General features: G+C 37.3%; 1 pseudogene; it reads right to left on the minus strand.

Annotated features, from left to right (window-relative positions):
- Window positions 1–618: 618 nt before the first annotated feature.
- Window positions 619–12,823, minus strand: LOC121943411 (annotated as a pseudogene).
- Window positions 12,824–13,084: the final 261 nt, after the last annotated feature.

A 13,084-nucleotide genomic window follows, 5' to 3' on the forward strand; every position in this document is an offset into this window, starting at 1 on the left:
ATTTTGAACCTTTGCTCTGGTATTTATGGACATTTCATGAGAAGACAGAGCGACATCTTGATAGTACCAACCATTAAGTAATGAAGTCAGATCTGAAACATTTGTTAAGAGTCCTTTGCACCAGCTTATCTTATTTGGTCCTTGAATTAAATGTAAGTGACAAAAGCAAACATCCACATATCATCTCTCTGCCCTTTAAACTACAAACAAAACGCTTCAATACAAAAGAAAAATGAGATGTTGCACAAGGTTGATGAATTCTTTCGTTGACAGAACAGGAAGCTTGCAGCAACACCAAGTAAGGCCCTGAGTGTTGTCAACCGAATTATTTATTCTTCCGCACAAAGTGCATGAGATGCACCAGTTCTTTACAGTTTGTGTCTAGTTAGTGCATTTGCGAGATCTAACATAAGTTTGTGAGTCATCTGACGTTTTGCTCCAGTTGCTGCCCTGATGGGTAACTGAAAGAAAAAGACTGGTCGACTGTTGTGGTACAGTCGACTCTAACTTTCACTTTTTTTAATCTTCTTTTCTGTGATTTTTTTGTTGATATTTATGTCGGCAGAAAGTAAAAGCTGTTGGAACTCAGGGTAAGGCGCAGCAGCATCTGGACCTGCTTTACTCGCATTTCCATGGTCCCTCCTCAACAAGAGAGAACTCTGCAGTCTTGCCATTTTTGCCCATGGTAACCTGTAAGCAATTATCGAGAACATCTAACTACTGGGCCAAGGCACCATCATTTACACACCGTCAGCGGTTGGGAGCAGAGAAACCATTACGTCATTACATTCAGGCCAATGACCTTGGGGTGGAGTTAATGTGTGAATCCTCAACTTTGAAATCACGTCACGTCATACACTGATACACTGATACAGTGATGCTGTTTACATGTTGAGGTGGTTTGTCAGTTACAAGATTATGCAAAACAAGAAGTTTTTACAGAGTTGGCCATGTATTTTATGGATTCTCTGCCCAACCGAATTACAATACTCAGTCATCAAAAGTTAGAATGCAACTTTAGCATCAGCATGCCAGAGTCGCATCATACAGACAAGAAACTACCAACAAAACTCTACTGTATGAGTGAAACTCTCTAAAAAGAACATTTGTGCTTGTTAACTACAATTTTGGTAGGAGAGGATCTTTGAGAGGCATTTCATCACTGGATGAAACATGGTGAAAGCAGTCTTTATGTATACCACTGGCTACAAAAACTCTGAAAAACTGGCCAATGATTGAAAACTGTAATTTGGTCAGGGCTGCCACAAATACATGTCCAATTAAGTAGGCAAAATAAAAATAAAAAACAGTTTCTTAATAAATCAAAACATGCCACAACAAAATACAAGTCAAATATAATTGTGTACAAGACAACGCATTAGGAATGGTTGATGCTTTAAGTAAACACTTTCATTTGGTTTTTGGAGATGAAAAAAAAAAGTATAATATCAAATAAAACAAACCTTAATTTTGGTACCACAAAAACTGCTTTTTCAGGAATGTCCTCCCCACAAAAACAACCTCATAGGTTGTCTGTGCAAGCACCTAATTACGATCAATATTTACATTTATTGTAAGGTGGTGACTTCTAATTTCAATAGTCATTATGACAAGAGCAAAGGAGAAGTCAGGTGATGAGTAGCAAATTTAAATAGCTTCAATTTCCTTGAAGTTTGAAGATATGTGTTGACAAATAGGTCAACAAACACAGGACTTTATAGGACCATATGCAAAATTAACTAATGTACCATACTTGAATTATGTAAGATACATAAGAAACATGCTTTTTGTTATTATTTTTTTTTTAAACCCAGGCCATGGTTTCCGAAATGTAACCACATAGTTTTATATGGAAATTAAAGTGTTTTTAAGGAAAAATGTTTGAAATATGAATAAAGATGGACTGCAAAGAGAAATCTGGGTCACAAAAAATGGTTTTCAGATTTAGAAAATGTGAAAAAATCCAATTAATATCTGGTATTAGCGTCAGTTAAGCCTAATCAAATATATTCCTTAATTCTACTTTATTACTTTTCATCTTTAAGAATTTCCTTTAAGTTAAATAAAACATTGTTTCAAACTGTTTTACCACCACAACTACATAACATAACTGGTTCTGCATCATTTAGTTACGTAAATCAAACTTTTGAATGACATTTTTGAATAAAGATTACATTTTTTATGACGCCAAATGCAAAATATATTTTAATTTGACACTGTTAACAGTTGCCCTTTATATATGTTGCAAACAAACCTTTTTGTCATTTACGTATAAGGATATGTTGATTGTCTGCCACCAGTTGAAGCGTAATTTAAGAAAAAACTCTCGTGGGTCGTATTAGAGGATAGGCACAAACAACCTGTGTTGTCATGTGGGTCGGAGGACTTGATGGTTTTTTCATAAGTAATAGGTGAATGAATAAATACATAAATATTCATTTTGCTTTTTCACCACTTTTTAAAACCATTTTCATGAATGAAAATATGAAATGTACTATTCACACAGACACAAAAACACCAATATAAAGAGTGACATAGAAAAGAAACACAAACACAGAAAGGAAAAGAAAGAGGAACACAGACACAAAGCTGGGGAGGTTCTCTACATACAAGTCTCTATGTCCGTTAACGTGAAATGTACCTTGCAGTCGTCTATCAAGATTGAGTTGTGGTGAGCGTATACATTCTGATTGGTGTTATTTTCAAAGTAGGATTGTGTCTTTGCCATGTCAAACTCCTCCATCCGGGCCTGTTGGTCAAACAAGTCGAGCTCGTGTTTGGAGAGGTGGTAAACGATACCTGCTCCATAGGAGTCCCCGACAACATTAACGGAGGTACGGAAACGATCGCTGCATGTCAAAAAGGAAAGTGGTGGGAAAGACAGAAGAAAATAATCAATGAGAGAAACAGAAAACAAGAAAAAGTAGGTTGTTTTTGTTTTAATTTTGATTTGAATTTATGTTATTAGTTATGTTTCTGAGACGTCGGCGACAATAAGTGGGCATAACAAGAGTAAAACTCATCTGCAGAAAAGTTATCAAAGCCTGACAGCCAGAGTTGTATGAATTTTTCACACCCACAGAACATATGTTAAAGAACATGCTCACTGCTCGCTCTGTAATGAGACACAGCAACAGAAAACTGTACATCCAAATTAAATTCAAGCATCTGTTTTGATGCTACTTTGGCCACTGCTGTGGTTTAGCTCCACACTGTACACATTCTGTGTGTGTACATGTGGCTCTCCGGGAAAAAATCCAAAGAAATAAACTGAAAGAGGAAATTAAATTCATTTATGTCTCATTAAAAAGTGAAAGGAAGTCAAAGGTGCAGTGTAGGATTATTGGCAGGGATATATTGGCAGAAACAAGCATGGTTATACGTTATTAGTGTTGTGTTTCATTAGTTCAGAATGAGCACGTCATTATCTACATATGGAGCAGATCCTCCTCCACGGTGCCGGACATATTATACCAGAACATATCACCCAGTACAGATAAACACAGACATGATGCAAGAGGTGACTTTACTCTGCCAAGAGCAAACATGAATGCAATCAAGCGAACAGCAAGGTACAGAGCAACGTATCGATGGAATTCACTCCTTACGTGCATCACGCAAAAAAACAGTAAAATGTGTTTCAAACTAATTGTAAAAATGGCATCTCATATATAAATAAAACAAAACATAGGAAGCAATTAGGTTCTGAAAAAAGGAAAATGTGTTTGTGAAGTGTTACAAAGAAGATTTTAATAGATATTATCATTATTTGAATTATCTTCTTTTAGAAGTTATTTGTTGTTTGTTGTTGAAATAATAATAATAATATACTAATATATAATATTATAATGCTATTAATTATTTTAAGTTTTGCTTTGTTTTGTTACATGTTCTTACATTATGAATATGAACTGGACCCCAGGAAGAATAATAGCAGCTAATGGGGATCCTAAACTAAACTAAACTAAACTAAACTAGACACCACTAAATCCTACATACTGCACCTTTAAAGGATGTTGGGGAGGATGGGGTTTTAGGTAATTTTTAATGCCATTTACATCATTAAGACTGTACAGCAACAGAAAGGCAGCTGTTCAACCAGCCAAGTGAGCTGTACGCAGCTTTTACAGTGAAGGAAACTGAGATTTTTTTTCTGATACTGGATTATTGGAAAAATTTGAGAAGATATGATTTGGAACTGCCATGAATTACTGTTATTCATTATAAACCCTAATTTTCTAGAGTTTCTGGTCTCATTCTGAGATTTCTGGGGGGTAAACATAAACAATCTAAACATAAGATTGTAAATTTCTACATTGGTGTGATGGCTTTTTCAGAGATGAGAAACTCCTGCATGGTGTTAAAATGTGCCTGCATGTTTTTAATAAAAGCTTTTTTGGTGTTGATGTTGAACTTACAGCAGCCAGTCGACAGCAACCAGGAGGCTGATGTCCTGAGTGGGCAGCCCCACCGCCGTGAGGATCAGAAGCATGGTCACAAGTCCAGCACTGGGAATACTGGCAGCTCCGACACTGGCCAGGGTGGCTGTCATACTAAATATAAAGCAGAAACAACTCTCAGCACGAGGACAAACCACAAGCTGAAACTGCCACTAAACACTTTTATTATTCAGTCACTGTGTTTCTTAAACAAATGGTATGAAGACAAATTTAATATCTGATATGACAAAGGAATCGCAGTATGAAGTGTATGAATCCACGACGCTTAACCATTATCAAGAAAATGATCTTTATGAAACTGATTCTAAGATTGACTGCAAGAAATATATCTACAATAGTACCATAACTCCACAACTAGGAATGTGCCTACCCCCGTGTACTGTATATCTTTAAATGTTTTTACATAGTACAAATGCAGTATTATATCAAGTCTATGTATTTTATAGGTTTCAAAACATCTTGCCAAAGGACTGCATTTGAAAAACTGGCCAGATGGCTAACGCTGGCACATTTACAAAAACGTTGATTAATGTGTGTTGTCCTTATGAATAAAACAAATGCAATGAAATACCTTTCAATTGCATCTCCACCTGATTAATCAAAGATTTAACAATAATGAAATAACACCATCTTCCTGGAATCTTCAGAGCTAACAGTTTCCACACTTTCCATGTTTACAGTGATGCTCGAACCTTCATCACCACTTTTTGATCATGACTGAGTGGGAATTTACATTTTAAAAAATATGGAAAAGAAGACAGATTAATCCACCCTTCAAAAACATTTTAGCACCACTCTGTCAGTGCTGTCGGTGTACGAGCGTGACGCCGAAAGCCACCTTCCGTGTCCAACTGGTATGAGAAAATGCCACACAGCGTTGGTTATTATAGGCTGGTAGACAGCCAGATGGCACCAGGCGTGTCCATGATTCACCAATATTAATGTAGTAGGAATATAACTTGAAATTTTATTACGTATTCTTTTGTTCAGGCAGATTTTAGCTAATTTATAGCCAAAATGTTACCCTGCAAATGAGCCACAGTCTCACCTGACGGTAACAATCTGGCCCCAGTCCAGGACAATCCCGTTCATCTGAGCGATGAAGATGGCAGCCACAGCCTCGTAAAGAGCTGTGCCGTCCATGTTGATGGTGGCACCCACTGGAAGGACGAAGCGTGTTACTCTCTTGTCGATGCCCAGGTTTTCCTCCAAGCATCGGAACGTGACAGGCAAGGTCCCGGCACTGCGGAAAAAAAAACAGCAAAAACTGCTCTGTTATGACAGTCACGTACAACTTGCAGTTTGCAAACTCTGCACCCAATTTGGCACTGAAAACTTGCAGAAGTACAGAACTCAAGCAATTATTATAGACTGTCCGTTGAGAATTATTCGGACTGGGTCACACTTGATGTTGCAATAGTTTTTTTAAACTTAATTACACTATTCTTCTATTCATACTGACATAAATCCACTGTGAACTATGGTAATTTATTCACTGTTAATTTGTTACATAAAATAGACTAATATAGGCTAAGGCTTTCATGAGTTTCACTTCGCCAAAGAAACAAAAAGTTATACTAGTTTAAATTCACTTTGAGGGTGAATCTCATAGAGAAAACAGCAGTTGTGACTCAGCAGTTGTTTTGTGTTTTTTATTTTATTTTTTTGTCTGATAATTAATAAGTGTTTCTCGCAGATGGCGGGAGCAGGCCAGAGCTTGAGAGAACTGAGCTCACCCCAGGAGGGGAAAGAGTGCATCGATGTCATTAATAAAACATCTAGTGCAGGAAAGTTATCCCACATAGAGGCAAAGTGAGACGCCAACGCTGGTAAGACTACTTTTGAAATAAAGGTTACTTTTGTTATTTACCATGTGGCCACGGAGGGAAAGGGAAATCAGGGTATTCAAAAAAACATGCAGCGCACTGGAGAGGAAACCTGAATTAGAGACAGTCCTCCTGAGCTCAGAAATCATACCTGGATGCTGTTCTGAGAGTCGTGACCCAAGCTTGAAATATTCCCATGAAGAACTGGAAGGGTTTCTCTTTTACTATCAAAAATATATCAGTCTGCGAAGGGAGGTATTGGGGTAGATGGATGTGGCAAACAAACACAGGACTTGGGCCCAGGAGACTCTGTTTGTGTCCCATGTGAAACCAAAAGTCAGTGTTGACTCTTTTAAGCTATGCACATACGTAACATCACATCGCACCCTCATTCATGTTGTCACTTTACATAAACCCTTTGAAACTTGAGCAATTGGCTTGATTTCTTTCAAAATCATGAAAAGAAGACAACAAGCAGCTTAACAAGAAAGGGCCCAGAAATTATCAAGAAATTGGTAAAAATTCAGAGGAAAATTACAAACAAACAAAAGGAATGGAAAAAAACCCAAAACAAACAAGTTGCCTAATAAAAAAAAAAAAACCCTTTCTGCAACATAATGTTAAACACATTGCATATGAATTATAATAGTTTTGTTCCCCATTTTTAGTTAACTAATAATCCTCCCCAGCTAATATTCAGGTAATTTCATTTCATTTTGACCTTTTACTATTACTTTTGACATATCTTATATGACATGACATATCTTGCCAAGTTGCTCATAATGTTATTTATTTTATTTTTTTTGTAAGAAAGCAAACCAAAATTTTTAGGTTTCAAAGGGAAATGTTTGTGAAAGGTGGCTTAACACCAGGTTTGAAAGGCGTAAGTATGTAACGTGACCATGCTTTCCCTAAACCTAGCCTAATTGGTAGGGTCGCTAGTTCTTGTAATGTCATAGTGCTACTTTGTATGATTTTATACGTATTATTATATTAGGACATGTTGATTCTGATCCTGAATGTTTCATCTGACTTGCTTCCAAAGTGAGATGACTGTTAGAAATTCAGAGAAAAATTGCTAAAATAAATAAGAAGAACATGCCTACTTATGCACATTGACTACACATTTGTTCAAAGATAGCTGGACTTATCTTTGAAGATAAGGGTTTACTTCTACAGCATCAGAGAGTCTTACAATATAGAACAGAAACCAAGGCAGAAATCTCTCATACCTGGACGCTGTTCCAAGTGCTGTGACCCAAGCTTGGAATATTCCCATGAAGAACGTGAAAGGGTTTTCTTTTACTATCACAAAATATATCAGCGGTAGGAAGATGCCGCCATGGATGATGAGGCCTACTATGACAGTGATCATATACATCCCCAACTGCCGCGCAACCACCCTCCAAGTCGTTGATGGAGATGATCTTTCCACAGATGAGGCAGGCAATACCAATAGGAGAGTACCTGAAGACAGATATGTTTATGATTAGGATTAGTTTTTGCATCAAATAAACATGTTTGCAGGTACCTTCGTTATTATTTTGGATATATTGGTATATCGTATAAACTAGCTGTAGGAACTCTACGTCATTATCATTGCAGTGGAAGCAAAAACCAGGGGAGTGGTCTGGCAATGTCACTGAATGTGGAGTGAGGCCTGTAGTAGACAGCACTTACCACATAATTGCACCAACAAGCCTCATGATAATCTCATTTAGGACGTTGAAAAACTCCAACATCAGCTTGGCTTTTTCACCCATTTTCCCCATAATGACTCCAAAAGCGACAAAGAATCCAATCAAACCTGTAAGACACAGAATACAATTATATAGAAGAAGAGTGATGCAGTTTGACATTTAATTGTAGCCTCAACAACAACAAAAAAATATATTGGATTTTTCCATTGGATTTTGGATTTTGCAAAAAATAAAAGGGAAAAAAAAAAAAAGGGACATTTGTAAATGTAACCTTTTTGGTATGTCTTTTCAATACTGCAAAACAGATAATATTTAGAAAAGTCAAAATACTTGAGTGATGTATTGGGGAAAAAAAGAAATTTAAATAAATTTTTATATCTGCCAAGAAGGCATCTTTTTTGTTTTTGTTTTGGTAGAGGTACGTATCTGTGATGGGCAATATATATTGTAGGGTTGGTTCTTTAACAAAATATTTAGACAAGACATTTGGGATAAATAATAATAATCAGCAATGTGGGTATAATGACTGAGTAATGGCAAGCAAAGGAAAAGCTACAACAATCTGGTAAGTTCAGAAAATTACATTATTTACTGTGCAGCCTTTAAACCAGGAAAAGTCAACTTGTACAATATTCAAAATCTAAGAAGATATCTAGCCTCATGTCACGATCAGACAAACATCAACATATCGCCCAGCCTTATTACACATTGTCTGATTGTTTTTCTACTTATTATATAATTGGAGCTGAAAAAGAACTTGTGTAATTCTTCAACAACTGCTTCTCCTTCAGTTCTGTGGTGGGTGTGTTGTCAAACTTTTCACCTACCCAGGACATTCATCCCACTCTTGAACTGCAGCGACCTTTTAACTGTGAATTGCGGAGGTGCTTTGGTTCTGTTAGTGGGCACTGGTACTTTGGTGGTTACTGTTTGGATCTGGACAAGAGGCAAAGAAAAGAGCAAACAGTTGGAGAAACTGACATATGAATCAGACGTTATATGGTGGGCGAATCCTTTCTGTGAGACGCCTACCTGCTGAAAGCAGGCCTGCACCAAGTTCTCTGGGAAAAGATTTCGGATGAGATCGAACAAAGCGTCCACACTAGACACCTCGTCGTTCTTCTTTCCCTGTCCAAGATTAGCCTTCAGCTTGGGGTTACCGGGATGGATAAGCAGCACCAGGATCACTCCAAGGACGGCTGCGATCACCGTCGTCGTCATGTAGTACACCATAGCCCTGGTGCCTAAGCGTCCGCTGGATTTGGCATCCAAACCGGCTAGTCCTGTTGGCATAGTATGATTAAAAAAGAAATATATATATATATATATATATATTAATCAAGTTGTTCACCCCTTCACCTAACAGTGACTAATGTCTTTCTACTCAGAGCAACTTGCAGCATTTTGAACTTTGGAGCCACCAAACATAAAACTAACCTTATTTAGATAAGTGTTATAGTTGTCGCAATAAGACATATTGCCCAAATATATTGGAAAAACTAACTCTGTCAGGTTGTTGTTTACTGTTCGTAGTAACACCTACGAAAAGTAATCTAACATAATTCGCGCTTAAGCCACATAATTAGTGAGCCAGGAGGCTACAATCATGTGACTTATGTGCTGCAGGCTGTCACACGTCATTTCATGATTGCAAAATAATTATTTAGGCGATGACGAATAAGAGTCTGTAATAAAAAAAGTCTGTATGGGGTCAAACAAACACAGGACTTGGGAGACTGCTGTTTGTATCCCATGTGAAACTAAAAGTCAACATTGACTATTTTAAGTTACATATGTCTTGTTCTCACATCAGGTCCTCACATTACATTGAGTACAGAGTGTGCCGACAGTATCCTAAACCAAACGTAACCAGTAATAGCTCTAATTTATAAGATGTCATACAAACCATGTTTATTGCACACACAAAAAAATAATGTGACTTGTTTCCAAACAAAGAGGATTCAGTCAGAAACTTTGACAAGATGCCTCAAGAATAACAAAAAGAATGTGTCTGTATACGCACTTTAACCACACATACATAGCTAGACAGTTGGACTTATATTTTAAATACAAGAGTTTAATTATCCAGTATTACAGGAACATTTTGGGTGATGCAATATAAAGAGTGAGAATGAGTTGAGCAACCATCGGGCTTTTATGCAGGAGACTGGGGTTTATGTCCCATGTGAAACTAAGTCTTTGTTGACTATTTTTTGAGATATTATGTCATTCATTCAAAAGATATCTTATGAACTATGTGCACATCTTTTCATATGGTGTTGTATGAACTGCTGTAAGAGGGTATGTTGATTCTGTGCCTGAACACTTTTTGAGCACAACCTTCCAAAGTGAGATGACTCAGTCAGAAACTTTGAGAAAATGCCGCTAGAAAAAACAAACGTGTCCGCACACGCACTTTAATCACACATTTGTATGTAACTAGACAGTTAGACTTATCTTCTGAATTCAAGGGTTTAATTATCCAGAGTGACAGCAAGTGACTCTAACACTGTTTCGCCACTTTTTCAACTGTTGTCACGTCTTGTGGAACAGCAAATAACGAATAAGAATTCAACCCGTGAGTTGTTTACTGAGACTAGCAGAGTTTGGCAAGGAAGGGCTGCTGATTAACAGTTTTGAATAATTATAGCGACTATATCCAAAAATATGTTAGCTTTTACAACAAAGTTTGTAAAGCAAAGTAATGCAGCATTTTATGGGTTATTTGTTGTGTTAATTTATGCAGGTGTGGCATACTCATACTTGAGTTACTAACACTGCAGTGTCTTACGTCTCTATTTATAGTTTAGTTTAAAAGATAAACAGACCTACCAGTCACAACACAACAGACTGATACCGCACAAATGTTAGATAAAGCTCTGCTTCACGGCTCTGCTTCAAGTCAAAAACAGATTTTCTTCCTCCTCTGTGGCTTTTTGGCAGGTTAGTAATGACTTTGACACATTATTACCTCTCAGGTATAAGAATGAATTGCACCTGTAAATGAAAACTCAGTTCTCTTGTCGAACAGTTCAAACTGACAGGACAGATAACCAATCAGATTTCTGGAGCGGCCCACACCACCCCAGTCTATTCCCTAGTCACAACACTGAGCTACAAAGCACAATTATTAAGGCAAACACATTTTTTCTATATTCCAATTAATGACAACCACATGCTTTGTAGTTAGTGCACATTTTAGTGGCACCATGCGACCTCATTTTAGGACAGTTGTCAGCAAATTGAGAAGCCACTGTATCTCACCCACCTGTGACCAGACTGGAGACAACAAGAGGCAAAATAAGCATCTTCAGCATCCTCATTAGGATCTCTCCGGGAAAGGCGATGATCATAATGACATCAGGAGGGAGAGGGGATATGTGCCGCAGCAGCATCCCAGCGATGGACCCCAGAAACACACCTGAGCCGGCGAGACAAAAAAACACAAATCAAACACTGATTCAGGCGACTCTGAGTTATGAGATACTAAACGTGAACGCTAAAGGTGTCTGCATACAATTATATTTGCATGTGCGTGATCTCACCTTTTGCTCATTTGATTAATTAATCTTAGTCACCTACAGTATGTTTCACCCTTATAAAATAATGATGCAAAGAAAATATAACCTTGATCTGAATGTTTCCCACTTACTGTGCATCTATCAACAGATGGAGGATAGAATAAAAAAACAAGTTGAAAACAATGAAAAAAAAACACTGGAGAGAAAACATTTTTCTTGTTTAATTTACCACTGATACATTCAAATAAAACTGAAGCAGCTCCTCACTTCAGTGAATCATGGTGTAATTTAAATGCAATATGAACCCGGTGAGAGAGTACCATTCAACTCATTTTCTTTGCTTTTAACATAAAGAAAGACGCTGTGAACAATTTTCATATTTAAAGTGTATTCAGTGAAAGGTTTTGGCTTCACATTGGGCAGTAACAATGACTCAGTTGTTGGCACTATTGCCTCTCAGCAAGAAGGTCCTGGATTTAAAAGACTAAGGGCTTCCTAAGTGAAGTTTGTATGTTTTCCTCACGTGTAGGTGGATTGTCTAACACATGGCGGGAAAGGCTCCAGCCTCCCTGAGCAGAAGTAGAAAATAAATGTGTTGTGGATGCACTGTAAAATCTGACTAGCTGATCCTACTTAAAATGATTTTGGAAACTCACTGCCTCGATAAAGGAAGGTAAATCTAAATATTAATCTTAATTTCTGTTGACTTTTTATCTATTTTTTAAATTACTCAAAATTCTATTTACTTACTTTGCGAAGCTGCTGCAACTTTAATGCGACAACTGAAATCACCTTGCTCGTTTTAAATGTCAGCAACCTCAATAAACCACGTTAGTCTGACTTAAATTAATCATGACAAAGAGGATTTTGCCAAGGAGAAGTTAGGAGATCTGCAAGTTTTGTTTTGTTTACATGTTGAAGAAAACAGGATTGACTAGTTTGCAACCAGCAGAATGCAGATAAATAGCACAATAAACTTGGATTACTGAGGTTGCTAAAACTTCAAAACATTGATTTTTATTAAACTTGTCATTTTTAAGTTGCAACAACTTCACAAAGGTGACTCACGGTTTGGCTACATTTACTTATTTTTAAAGGCGATCAGTTCCCTACATTCTCTTTAAGTAAATTCATATTTATATGATTTTAAAGTGTGGAAGTAGCAGAACAAATAACTTACCGAGGATTGTGAGAGTGAGAACCATGTTCTTCATGATTTTATCACACAGAGTGCCACATGCACTCTCTTGAGGTTCTACTATGGGCTCCAGGTGGCTCTCGCCCATCCTGACCTCCACTTGCTTCTGCATTTTGTTGGCACTGAAAGAATTAAAGAAGAAGCAAGAGCTGGTATTAATTAACTGACAGATTTATACGTTTTAAAGAATCAGACTGGTCTCATTCCCAAGTCGTCAAATACAGATGCCTTTTCATGCCTCTAACACCAAGTATACACCAAATTTGGCAAACAAAAAAAAAAGACAGACAAATATGCATGAACCCTAAACAGTCTGGCCTCCTTCATCTGGCAGGCGCTGCTTGGTTTCAAGATGGAAGCTGGATAACAAACTTTCTCA

Source organism: Plectropomus leopardus, chromosome 1, assembly GCF_008729295.1.
Source record: "Plectropomus leopardus isolate mb chromosome 1, YSFRI_Pleo_2.0, whole genome shotgun sequence".
In the NCBI taxonomy this organism is placed as follows: Eukaryota; Metazoa; Chordata; class Actinopteri; order Perciformes; family Serranidae; genus Plectropomus; species Plectropomus leopardus.